The sequence below is a fragment of the Paroedura picta genome, chromosome 11 (genome assembly GCF_049243985.1).
Source record: "Paroedura picta isolate Pp20150507F chromosome 11, Ppicta_v3.0, whole genome shotgun sequence".
Taxonomy (NCBI): Eukaryota; Metazoa; Chordata; class Lepidosauria; order Squamata; family Gekkonidae; genus Paroedura; species Paroedura picta.
In genome coordinates, this window is record NC_135379.1 from 5,880,744 (window position 1) to 5,893,024 (window position 12,281).

Below are 12,281 nucleotides of genomic sequence, written 5' to 3' on the forward strand. Positions count from 1 at the left end.
GTCCATGAACATCTGGAGGACCACAGGTTGATTACCCCTGCCCTACGGAACTGTTCAGGGCAGTTTGGTGTTGTGGTTAAGAGCAACAGCTTCTAATCTGGTGAGCCCGCATTGTTTCCCTGCTCCTCCACATGCAGCCAGCTGGGTGACCTGGGGTGTGTCCCAGCCCTGATAGTGCTGTTCTGACTGAGCAGTCCTGTCAGAGGTCTCTCAGCCCCACCTACCTGTTATGGGGAGAAGAAAGGATGGAGTCTGTAGACTGCTTTGAGGCTCCTTAGGATAGTGAAAAATCAGGATATAAAAAACAACTCTTCTTCTTACATGAATGGGTCAGCTTTTGGTCCATATACCTCTGCCAGAATTTCAAGTTCTATATGAGCCTTTGTGGAAAAGATTTCTCTGCGATTTCTAGAGAAGAGAAAGAAGTTTAGATCAGACTAATAAAATTCCTCTTGGTTCTCTTTGTATCTTTCTCGCTGATTAAGTACTGCCTTCCCTTAGGCACATTCCACTTATGCCTATTGGGAACTAGAAGCAGAATTGTTTCAATAAGTTCTTGAATACTAAGTAATTTTTACACTCACGTATTTCTAGTATCTTCCAATGAGAAACACAATAACATCTCCAAGTATGTATAAGAAATCAAAAACAAGAAAGGAATACTGAACCCCTAAAAGATTTCAAGCTTCATAACCTGTCCAGGGTTAGGAAATGTTTTTTTTTCTGTTTCATAAGCATGACTAACTTTATAACAAAATGATATTGAAGGGTGTGTGTGTGTGGGGGGGGGGATGCAATTTGATCAGAGCACCAAAGAAAATAATCTTCCCTACCTGTTTTTTTCCCTGCAGGCTGCACAATATGTTCACCTATTAACATTCTTTCCCACCCAGGATCTGTGGAGGGTTTGCTAAAGATGGCTTGGAAAGACTCTCAATCGGATTTTTTGACAGGTCGCATTGCTTCACTACTAAGCTGGAGCCGGTGCTGATGGACAGCTCAGGACCACACTAGCAGAGGGAAAAGAAAGGAGTCCATGTGCCTCTCGTTTATCTCTCACCAAACACTTTGATTTCTGGCTTGCAACTGCAAGGAGTGCTTGGGTTTCCACCCTCTTTGTGCAAATCAAGATGGGATTAATCCATCACACCCCAGGAATAGAGCTGTAAATCTAGCACCAGTTTCAAGATTAGTTTCTTCCAGGTGGTACCTAGCACCTGGCTTGGCTTTCTATAACACTGGCCACCAGAAACCAGCCTTATGAATACCGGGGAAACAGATGGGGAACTCATTATCCTAGCGTTCACCACCAAGGATCTCAAATCATGCCAAGTCACAGTGCAGTGATTGGGGTTCTCGTTGAGTGGAGGGGAGAGGAAATCATGCTGTGGGGACTCCAGTAGCAGTGTGAAGGGGCATTTGCTCCCTGTTGGTGGAGTGTGAAGCTAACATTAGGAATCTGGAGTGGATCTACTTGCTGCTAAGATAGGGTGAAAGACAGAAGAAGAATCCCTCTCCATTCTCCACCTCCCTGGCCTGTTCCTGCCCATTCTGCACACATTGGATAATGCAGTTTCAGTGTGCTTTTGCAGCTGGGTTTTCCTGTGCAGAACAGGATAATCCACTTCTAAAGTGCATTATCCAACATGTGCGGAATGGGCCCTGGTGTGCTTTCTAGGAGCCCCAAGCAGCTGTTGTATTTTGGATGCTATGTTGGTTTAGGGAGGGACTGGGGACAAAATCCAGCATGAAAGGCAGATAACAAAGGGGACATAGCAAAAAGCACTCAGGACTTAATTTTAGGGCCAAAAGAATCTGTTTCCTGCCATTTGCTCGGCCTGCACAATGCCCTCCCCCAAAGTAGAGCTCTAATCCCATAAAGGTTTGTCTTGAGTTTTAAAATAACTTCTTCCTAGAAGCTGTTATTTGTTTCCTCGCATTTTGTCAGTCGAAATACTGACAGATGATCTGTGACCGCTTCAGCACCTACCAAAAGTAAGTTGTTGCGGATAAACGTCTGCATCAGCGTAAACCGGGCCACCTCCTGCAGCTCCTTTGCCATGAAACAGCTAACAAAAATTAACAATTTCCAGCTATGAAAAAGATTGCATTAAAAGTTTTCGGCTGGAAGGATCATTTCCTTTTAATATTAATTAGAATTAGATATTATCTCTTTCTCTCTCTCCCCCCCCCCCCCATCCTTTGGATGAATTTCCCTGAATTCTTTATCACATCGTAATGCAAATGAGTCTTTATTGATCTCTTGTGCCTGAGAAGAAATCAAGATTGGATTTTGAGCGAAGGAGCCCGCTGTTCCAAAGACATCTTAAATAGGGGGGGGGGGGTGGCTGACTGTTTAGAGACCACTGAAATAATTAAAAGTTATGGAGATAGACACAGATGAACCACACTCAACATTCAACAAATGGCATTTGGATGTGTTACTTTCTCTTAATAAACTCTGTTAGAAGGCTGGGGTGGAGCGCGGAAGAGAAAGCAGATGTAATTGTTTCCACCACCACCCTTTTACCAGGAGCAACCAGCTCCTGCAATGCATCACTTCATTAATTCCACTGATAATACGACTGGGCTATTCAGAGACGGTCACTGTGTTTAACTAATGGGAGGGTGTATGGGTGGAAGAGCGAGTCCCAGCCTCTGTTCTTGCTCTGCATATTGATACTGAACTCCTTCACAAAATGCCCTTTACCTTCCACCATCCTCAACGCTTACAACCAAAAGGTTTCCACCGCTTGGCTCTTGTGGCCCTTTCTTGCATGCCCAGGGAAAGCTGAGCATCACTGTGAGGTCACCAGGTGAATTTCCCCCAGGCCAGATTGGCCAGGGGTTTTGTTTTTTTTTCTTTTGGGGTGTGGAAGTGGCATCTTCTGGGCCTGGAATCAGGGTCATGGTAGGTAGGCAGGTAGTTGTGGGTTTCTTGCCTTGTGCAGGGGGTTGAACTCAGTGACCCTGGAAGTCCCTTCTAACTCCATGAGTCTATGAAGACACCATCCTTCAGATTCATCAAAATTAGTCAAGTATTAACCAGGGTCAAGTGCAGCCAGGGTGAATCGTGAAGCATCTTAATTTACAATGTATATATTGTTCATATTAGTATAGTATAGGTTTATATACAATGTATATATTGTTCATATTAGTATAGTATAGGTTTATGTCACAGCCCCTTGGCAATTTGCGTTTCCTGTCAAATCACAGCTGACTTATGGAGACACCAAAGGGTTTGCAAGACAAGAGACATTCCGATGTGGTTTACCATCTGCACAGTGACCCTGGACCTCCTTAGTGGTCTCCCCTCCAAACTGGATGACCTGGCTTAGCTTCTGAAATCTGAGATCAGACTCGCCTGGGCAATCCAGCTCCAAGCCCCCTTTAGAGACATCTCTGATTATCTGTAGATACATTTCAGTAGCAGGAAGATGGAAAGGAATCCCACTAGAGGTCCTGTCATCGGAGGTATCTTAAGTTGCTGTTTAGCTTTAAAGTAACAACTGTTTGTTTTTCTTATAAGGCTAATCGGATAATACTTCCAGTCTGGGCTGAGTTTTAAAAAGGTGATTCATTGGCATCACACAAACACACATGCATGGATCTGTCAGCTGTATTGACTTGCTCTATGTAATCATCTTGAGTCCAAGTGAGAAAGGCAGATTAAATCGTTTAAATAAGTAAGCAAATAAAATTACAGTTCTGATTGGGGACCATTTATGCAAAGTCACTCTTTAGTTTGGAATTAATCTGTGGAGATAAAGCCCCAATTAGACCCCCCACTTAACTATTATACGATAAGCGATCCCTTTGATTACATAATTTCACAGAATCACACAGCGCTGGAAGACACCACAAAGGGCCAGCATCCCCTCCCCCACAGGTGCTCATCCAATCTTCTCCCAAAATCTTTGAACAAAGGAGACTCCACCACCACCCTCCAAGACACCATCTCAGTCTAGCTTACAGTCACAGAACCTGAGCAGGAATGCAGCATCATGTTTCAAAGGAATGCTGTGAAGTCCCACTGTATTTTCAGCATTTGCTATATGTTTGGCTTTTCAGCGCTTTGTCTTTAGAGGCAGCTTGCTTTGGGTTTCTGCAGTCGTCCACTGCACTACCTTCTCTAAGTCTGGCTGGGAGCTTGTGGATTAAGTATATTGTAGTTAAACAAAGGGTCCTGCTGTGTAGACAACACAACGTGTGATGTATGTGCTGTCAAGTTGCAACCGACTTACGGCAAACCCAGCAAGAGGTTTTTGAAGCTAGTGGGAAGCAGAGGAGTCTTGCCATAGTCTGACTCTGCAGAGCCTTCCTTGGCGGTCTGCCATCCAAGGCCTGTGGGCCTCCAAGGTAGATGAGAAGCAGAGGCAGTTTGCTGTAGCTTTCATCTGCATTTGCTGTTGCTTTCATCTGGTGGTCTCCCATCCATGTACAGTCTTTGCTCGGCTTCTGTGATGTGTCGAGATCAGCCTATACCGGGCCGCTTTCGTTCCCCCAACATGATATAATAATTACATCACCAGGACTATTTATTACAAGCTAAATTGTAATGTGTACATACTATCTGATGGCCTTTGGGAACATCTCACCCATGTAGTACTAAACCTTTTGTCTCTGGTTTGGGATCTGACCGGGGCTGGTTCCAGGTATTGAGGGGCCTGGTCAGACAATTTCCAAGACCCCCTCACCTCCTCTGTCCTCCACCATGCATTCAAGCCCTTCTCCCTACCTGCATACCTCCCACAAGCCGATATCTCTTCCCCCTGTCTGCTCATGAGTCTTCCCATCATTCACAGCTGCCTTCAGACCCCGCTGCAGAAGGGAGCATGGGAGGTGGGCTGCTAGCAAGTAATTGGACAGGGGAGGCAGCAGCAGAGAGCCCTGTCAGAAACCCTGACTCACCAAGGCCCCCCTTCCAAGGCTGTGCTGATGCCAGCCCTTGGTCTGACTCATCACTTTACGAAACGATCAGAGTACAGTTTTATACATGACATTTTTAGACACACAGGAGAGTTCCACTTTATATCTCAAGTGCCGGCTGATTTTCTACTGTGTTTACTCACAGTAGGTTTTCCGGATCATGACGCTGACTTTGCGAGTAAAAACAACGGCCCAGGAAGGAGGCACTTTGGGGGCCTGGTTTAGTTACAATTCTTAATGTCGAAATCTCGTCTTCCGTCATCTGTTAGAAAGCCTCGGTGGTGAACCGCACTGCTTTATGGCTTTCTGTGCTACAGTAAAGGAGTCGATAGAGTCTCTTAGGATAATGCTGAGATAAATTATGTACAAGCCGATGCAATTTATTCCAGACTGCACAAAGCGAAATACTTAAAGATGTAGAACCCAGAAGCCAATCCGTAGCCGTTATTGCACGCATTATGGGGTATCCTCGATGGCATTGCAGGTGGAAGGGGTCTTCAAGGCCAGAGATCATCTCAACCCATCCAGGGCCCCCAAATCTTAAATGAGCAATAATTAAAGCGCAATGCTTTGGATTATGGAATGTGGTGTTTTTTGAAAACGAGGCAGCGATGCTGCAAGATACTATTCCATCTACAAAAGCATTGAATTTTAATATATGGAAAAAAACCAATATATGAAAAAACCCAAATGTTAGAACTTTCAAAGTGGTTTATCTAGTAGCACATGGAGTGTGTGCTATGAGTCCCACAGTGCTATACGGTTGGGGGGGGGGAGCTTCATCCTTATGCAGCTTGTGAACTGCAAGAACAATAAAAGAATGGTATGCTTGCTCTGTTCAAGAGCCTCTTGTGGCGCAGAGTGGTAAGGCATCCGTCTGAAAGCTTTGCCCATGAGGTTGGGAGTTCAATCCCAGCAGCCGGCTCAAGGTTGACTCAGCCTTCCATCCTTCCGAGGTCGGTAAAATGAGTACCCAGCTTGCTGGGGGGTAAACGGTAATGACTGGGGAAGGCACTGGCAAACCACCCTGTATTGAGTCTGCCATGAAAACGCTAGAGGGCGTCACCCCAAGGGTCAGGCATGACTCGGTGCTTGCACAGGGGATACCTTTACCTTTACTTTTATGCTTGCTCTGTTAGTAATTGAGCATGTGCATCACTCATTGCGCATGCATGTGGACCACAGGCCACATAACTGTGCAGGCCCCCTTAGACAATGGGGCATTGAGCTTGCATGTCTCACCTACGTCTGAGAAATGTTTTCAGCAAAGTGACTCTTCATAGAGAGTCAGACTAATGATGCATCTTCCTCAATATTGTCTCCTGCCTGTCTACAGTCTACACAGACTGATTGGAGCTCTTCAGGGACTTTGAGGGATGAACACCTTTAGTGGAAGATGCCAAGGACAGAACTGGCTACCTTCTACATGTGCTCTACCACTTTTCAAAAGCCCCGGATCATATATATTTTATGATCCAGGAGGCTTTTAAAATCAATAAACTGTCAGCAGCCTGGAAGATCAAAAGACAGTTCTGACTTCCTTCCTTTAATCACAGTGACTTCCTCAATCAGGTTATTAAATCTCATTGTACCATTGGGTTGGATATCTATATTATACAGACTCTCAACCGTTTCTCAAAAATACTCCTAGGAAATTCTCTTTCCACTCATTTAAGACAAAATTAGTTCTAGTACAGGAGTAAAATAACTCTGAATTCGTAGTTCCAGGTGGGTAGCCACATTGGTCTTCTGTGAAAGAAGACAATTTGAGTCCAGCAATACTTGAAATGCCAGCAAGGCTTCCCAGGTAGAAGCTTTTGAGAATCCAGAGCCCCCTTTGTCACACTGATGAAGAGAGCTTTGATTCTTGAAAACTTATACTCTAGAAATCTTTCTGACATATATTTCATGAATAAAAAGTAGAGTTAAATATGTCATCCCTTTCAACACAGAAAAATTACAGTATATTTATGTTAGAATCACAGAACCACAGAGTTGGAAGACACCTCCAGGGGTCATCTAGGTGAACCCCCTGCACAATGCAGGAACTCACAACTACCTGCCCACCTACAGTGACCTCAATTTCATGACCCACTGATTCCCCCACCAAAAATCTCCATAATCCAGCCTGGCCTGGAGGGAATTCACCCACCATCCCACAGTGGTGATCAGCAATTCCTGGGGTATGCAAGGAAGGACCACAAGAGACAAACACTGGCACATCCCTTCCTGCCCACCCACTCACAATCTGCCTAATTTCATAAAATCAGCATTTCTGTCTGATGACTGTCCAGCCTCTGCTTGAAAACTTCCAAAGGAGGAGAACTCACCACCATGTACAGAACCCATGTTCTGTACAGCCTTATTTCACTGGAGGCATTATGCATGCTTGTAAGTAAAATGAATGAAATAGAGACTAATATTTTTTATTAAATAATGCAACCAAAATCTTGGATAATCTAATTTGCGATGTAAATCTGGATAAAGCTGCGTATATACTAGAATTATATCCGAATGCTGATTCTATATTCTGAGCCTGGATTCTAAATCTTTTATGCAGTAGATGAAATCGATAATGGAACATGATATCCAGTAGATAGCAGGATGATAACTGTTGCGTGTGGTAGACATGCTTCTTCAGATCTTCCTCTTTTGTATTGATGAAACGCAGAAGACTAACGTTCCCTGATCAACCGTGATGTCGAAATGTAGCCTAGACCTGGATGGCTCAGGCTGGTCTGATCTTTGCACCTCTCCGAAGCTAAGTGACGCTGGCCCTGAGTAGCATTTTGGTGGGAGAGGAAAGTCCAGAGTTGCTAGCAGAGGCAAGTAATGGAAAACCACCCCTGAATGCCTCTTTGCCTTGAAAATCCTACGGAATTGACTGTGACCTGACAGTATTTTCCACCACCATTTTCTGTGGCTGATCAACTTGGTTTACTTCAGTCTTTGAAGCTGAGGGTCCCACTATCTAGCTCTGCACCAATCCAGACAGGGGAGCCATAAAGATATTCTACATGCAACACCCAGTTGCACAGAAAGCAATGGGCACCAATGGGTCAAGTATAACCAATATCTGTTTGTGATTCAATATATTTGTTTAAAATATGCTCATTCTGCCTCATCTCCTGGGGCTCAACAGCAGGGTCTATGCTCATTCAGTTCTTTCAAGTACGTTAAAACCCCACTGATCAAAAGTTTAGGAAGAACAGCGATAAAAGGCTCGACCACGTTCCCTCTCTTTTCCCTTTTCTCTGCCAGGCAGCTGATGGTAGGGGTTTTAACCTTTTCAAAAGTGCTCCGTGTTTGCTGTTTTGCATCGGGATGCTGGAGCCCCTTAAGTCAAAGATTTCCTGGAAGCTGGTTAAGCTAAATGTTGCCTGGTTTATCCTTAAGGACTAGATATCAATAAATCAGAGTGAGATGTGGAATTGAGCTGCCTGAACAGCCATGCGGAGGAAAGAATCTACAGATGTAGAATAAAGAGCATGTTATCAGCTCAATGTACCATGCCAGGAAGGGCAGCTGTGCTTGACACAAGCCACTGGGGATGTTTCATGCATGTGCTCTGCTGAAATGAATAAGCCACAACATAGCACTCCAGCACTGCTCCTTTTCTGCCATTTTAAGGAATTTTGCATGTACTGGGAAAGTGACATGCTCAAGCAAGACTGAGATTCTTTTAACGATCTTTAAATTTTGAGCCACTGTTGACTTGATACATTTTAAAGATTCCATACTCTTCCCTGTCGGCAGTTTAAATATGAAAGCCAAGCAGCTGGCTGCTGAAAAGAATAAAATAGTTTTATTTAGAAAAGAAACAACTTTGTATAGAAAGGAGAGAAAGTGAATTAGTCCTAACTGTGTGTCTGTTCTGTTCGTTCAGTCTGTTGTTCGGGAGGCAAGCAGAGAGGAAGTCTTCTCAAAGGAGCAGGAAGTCTCCAGCTGAGCCAATCAGAACAGAGACTGTTTGAAAAATATCAGGAAGTTCCTAATCTAAGTATGCTAACGACATATCTCCATGATGCCCCCTGTAGGATATGTTTTGCATGGCTTTGAATCATGCATGCTATAGATCAGGGGTAGTCAAACTGTGCCCCCCCTGCAAAGGCTGGCAGGGGCTCATGGGAATTGTAGTCCATGGACATCTGGAGGGCCGCAGTTTGACTACCCCTGCGATAGATCCTGCATCTTCCAATACTCCCTGATTCCCGCCTCCCCCCCCTCTGTTCTTTGTCCTTCTGATTTCTAAGCAGCTTCGTTTCACTCAAGGATATGTGCCATCTTTACCTTTCAGGGGAAAGTGCCGAAGGGTTTTCCTTCTAAGGAATGTGGGAAGTATTCTAAACAGAAGATGGAGTGAATTACGTTTGGTAACAGAATGGATGTGCCCTCTTTGAAATACTAGAAACTGACCTCCTTTTGTTTAGCTTGTCCTATAAACCAGCTTGTTAGTGAGGCTTCGGCACTCTGACAAGCTTGCATTGGAATGATCATCATCATTCTTAATAAAACAGACCAATTTGTTTGCAAAAAAGCTTTGAGCAAATCTTTTTCTTTCCCGGATTGGATTGGTAGAAGGAGGTTGGCCTTGTTCTAGAGCTTTGAAAACTACCCTAACACACTGACAGAAGGTGTGCTCAGGATGCATCCTGATTGTAGTAGATGGACTTGGTTTTTGCCCAAGTAAGTCATGGATCTATGTAGTCTAGCTCTGTTGCCATTGTGGAGAGCCAGTATCGTGTAGCGGTTACAAGCGGCGGCTTCTAATCTGGCCAGCCGGGTTTGATTCCCTGCTCCCCCATATGCAGCCAGCTGGGTGCCCTGGGGCTTGACACAGCCCTCATAGAGCTGCTCCTACAGAGCAGTCCTGCCAGAGCTCTCTCAGCCCCACCTACCTCACACAGTGCCTGTCATGGGTTTAGGTATGGAAGGATATTGTAAGCCGCGTTGAGACTCCTTCCGCCAGTGAAAAGCAGGCATGGCAAATGAAAAACAATTGCAAATAAGCAGAAGGTGGAATTTCAGAAAGAACGATAGAAACACTGGAGATAAAAAAAAGAGGAGTGAATCTCTTTCAGAGCTAATATTTCGGAATACTTTTGAAGAAATGGAGGTGCTCAGAGACCAGCAAAATAGATAGGGTGCCCTTTGGAATTCTTGTCCTATTTCTCAGTGTTTGTGAAGCAGGGAATAGATGCACCAAACACAGCACAGACAATAATTAATTGATGATCTGACAGATGTTTACTTCGAAGTGAGTCCCATTGTGTCTAATGGGCCTGATTAAACGGTAGCTATGCATCAGGTGGCAACCAGAGTTATTGCCAGGATCCTGGACTTAAGAATTCCAAGTTAACTGAAGTGGCCATGGTTACTGCACAGTCTTGCAAGAGGCAAACTGTAATAATGAAACAAAGTCATGAAGATGAAATTGATCAGGAGCACACCTATTCAAACTGAAAGCTGCGTGTAGCGAACTCTTGCCACTAAACAACAGATGGAAAACTCTTGCCTAACTTCTGGGAAATGCAGAACTTCGGGGGGGGGGGGGGGGAAGAAGGCTGGCAGCAGCTGTGGGGGGGGGACTCGGTGGAATTACATCCTGCAGGTCTTTCTCATTCAGTTTTAAATGGAGAGGTTAGGAGGCTATTCATTTTCTCAGCCAACCAAACATACCACAGCAGGGCATAACGGAGGATGAAGTCATAAAACAACTAGACCATACATTTTTAAAAGGCGGGTTCTCTGCAGGCGGACTCACATTCTATAATGAACTGATACAGTAGGAAGACTAGGGGAGAGGACGTGGAGAAAGGAAGATACACACTTTTCTTGGATGCTGTAGGATGCTTTGGGCTGATCCTGCGTTGAGCAGGGGGTTGGACTAGATGGCCTGTATGGCCCCCTTCCAATTCTATGATTCTATGATTCTATGATTCTATGATTCTATGATTCTATGATTCTATGATTCTATGATTCTATGATTCTATGATTCTATGATTCAAGCAGCGGCTGGACAGATATTTATCATGGATGCTTGAGGCTGATCCTGCATTGAACAGGGGGTTGGACTAGATGGCCTGTATGGCCCCTTCCAACTCTATGATTCTATGAAAGTGAAGGAACTGGCTGATAACAGAAGTGCAGGGGTCCCCAATGCTGTGGCCATAGACAACACAGCATCCATCAATAACTCCTCCTGCTCCTTCCCCAGTAAGACATCTACTGTAGATCAGATTGGCCAAGCATATATTTTCAATTTTGCTTCTTTGGTAGCTGCTTTGTCTTCATTGTGTGGCTGAAGGTCAGCTGTGGCAGTCATTTTGTGGCTGGTTTCACCTTTTCTGGCAGCCATTTTGTGGCATAAGAAGAGCCCTGCGGGATCAGATCTGTGGTCCAGCTAGTCCAGCATTTTGTCTCGCCCCATGCTGCACCAACTATGCTTTGTCAGACTTCCTAAGGTGCCCACAGGTATGGCCCCTCCCAACTCACGGATTCTACGAATCTATTTGGTACTTGGCAGTCGTATAAGGTACTCGGGCAGTCCTACACTGAAAGCCAGTGGCCACTGTGCAAGTGCAGTTAGAAAATGTTTAATTTCTTCTTTGACTATTTTCACATAGCCAGGAGGGGTCCGGCCAGGGATTCAAATAGTCATACCTGCTTTGGAAGCAGTCTGGCATCTTGTCCACAGAAGTGGGCAACCGTTCATGAACCATCTTGGAAGGACGAAGATTCCCATGGGACCATTGACCAGAGAAAGAAGCCTTTTGGGTCCAAGGAGGCCCCCAGAAAACCATCAGCAAGGCTCTGGTAGTTCCCGAGGGAACCATGAGATAGCAGGAGACATTTCAGTACCCTTGGAGCAGTAATCTCCTCGTGGAAATATTTACATGAAGTCCCCTTAAATCACCCACAGGAGGGGCAAAACCTAAGCCACCCGCTGGCCTGAAGGATCCCTTAAACTCTCATTTGGCTCCAGATCAACACTGGAGTCTGTTTTATGGGAGAGTTTTGTCCGATAATTCTATGATTCTGAAATAATTTCAAGGGGAAATGAAAACCATTATTATACACTGCTAGCCTTTACCAGTTGCACAATACAGTGGAAGAACATTACCCTCTAATGATTCAGTGCTAGAAGCAATATATTAACAGCCCACACACCATTGTCTAAAAATTATTGGAGAATCAGACTCTCCCTCCATCCCCCTTTGGAACTCTCTTGTGATTTTGTAATATATGAAATTGGCAGTTCAGGCTTTAAATCAGTTTCTCTTGGAAATGTTTTGTGCAGCTCTAGCTGATCTCTGAACTCTCTCTTGTAAAATGTTCCTTCTCTCTCCTTT